Source organism: Macrotis lagotis, unplaced genomic scaffold (genome assembly GCF_037893015.1).
Source record: "Macrotis lagotis isolate mMagLag1 unplaced genomic scaffold, bilby.v1.9.chrom.fasta BILBYCTG047, whole genome shotgun sequence".
Classification (NCBI taxonomy): Eukaryota; Metazoa; Chordata; class Mammalia; order Peramelemorphia; family Peramelidae; genus Macrotis; species Macrotis lagotis.
This window is the reverse complement of record NW_027421954.1, coordinates 136,310-137,838: the sequence shown is the minus strand read 5'-3', so window position 1 is coordinate 137,838 and position 1,529 is coordinate 136,310. Positions and strand designations below refer to the sequence as shown.

The 1,529-nt window shown below is 43.6% G+C and overlaps 1 non-coding gene across 1 annotated transcript; it reads left to right on the top strand.

The window, feature by feature from the left end:
- Positions 1–669: 669 nt before the first annotated feature.
- LOC141504071 (U6 spliceosomal RNA) lies at positions 670–777 on the top strand. Its single transcript, XR_012473196.1, has one exon. It is a non-coding gene; the product is annotated as a U6 spliceosomal RNA (small nuclear RNA).
- Positions 778–1,529: the final 752 nt, after the last annotated feature.

Sequence of the window (1,529 nt, the reverse complement as noted above, 5' to 3'; positions counted from 1 at the left end):
AATTAGATATATCTGGGATGTATTCCCTCACACTGGGTTTCAATTTTTCTGGAGATGCATGTCTGGGGGAGGCTGAACTTTGACTGATACTTCAGACATTAGCAGAAATGCCCCCTACATCTTTGCCTGGAGAGGGGTCAAGCCTCAGGCTTTGCATCAGGTTAGCAATCTAGAATGGATGTGGGGGGAACTCTTTTGAGAAAAACAAGAAAATTTATGTCTATTAAAAGGAACTAGAGACCAAAATCCAGTAAGAAATTCTAATTATGCAAATCTATAATAATTAAGAGAATTTCATAAATTCCTAAGTATAAATTGGTAGCAGAAAGCTTTAAGGTCCCTCTGTCAGAATAAGAAAATATCAAAAGAAGCATCAAAAGAATGAAAATATATAATTAAGCAAATTGCTTATAAATTGAAACAAAACAATATAAAATCAATCGTCTGAATAGTCTGCTAAAAGTTTTAAAAGTATAGATATACTTACTGCCAGTATTATGCAGAAACTTTTGAAAAAAATAATGGCTTTAATATGGCAAAGAAGGATTGCAAATTATATGTAAAAAGACAGAGAGAACAAACAATGAAAGCAAATATTAAGGGTATAAGTGAACATGAACAATAACAGTTTAACATCTACATAGTTTGAGTCTCAAAAATAAATCTCTTGTGCTCTCTTCAGCAGCACATATACTAAAATTGGAACGATACATTAGAAGATTAGCATGGCCCCTGCGCAAGGATGACAGGCAAATTCGTGAAGTGTTCCATATTTTTCAGCAGAGGCAGGTGCTGGCCAGGTAAAGTGGCTCTGTCCCCTGGGGCTCCTGAAGGAAAGGGACCAGGAGGGGAAAAACAGGATACTTCAGATCAGTTCAGAGGGAGCTGAGCCTCCTCATGCTCTGGTTGTTTCAGCCATCTCAGAGAGGTCAAGTCCACGTTCCCTCCACTGAGAACCACACAGACGTCTTGCACAGTGGGTACCACCTTCTGGAACTGCTCACTCAGCACTGCGGCCACCCCCACTGCAGCTGTGGGTTCGATGAGGAGCTTCAGACTCTCCTACACTAGTTGGGTGGTGTTCTGTGGACCCAGGAAAGCCTGTCTGAATCAGGGGTGTGGCCAAGGACCCAAGCCAGGGGAGGATGCATGGATGTCTGCCCATGTGGTGGGCCCCAGTGCTCCCCAAGGAGACAACTGAAGCCCAGGGAAGGAAGTGGCTCACATGAAGTTAGAAAGAGATAAGCCCAGCCTCTGTCCACCTCCCCACTTGAGGTTTCTCACCTTAATTTCATCCTCTGTGACAGTGAAGACTTCATCCACTAGTTCTCTTATGATAGGCCAAGTATAGGGGCCTATGCTTGATTTCACCCCATCTGCTATGGTGTCTGGTGGAGAAGGGTTAGGGGTGAGTTCCCCTTTAAGCTTGGACTGGAAGCAGTCATCAGCATTCTGTGGCTCAGTGGCATACACTTTCACCTCTGGTCTCAGAGCCTGTTGGGAGAGCAGCAGCAGGACAAGTTTACCTG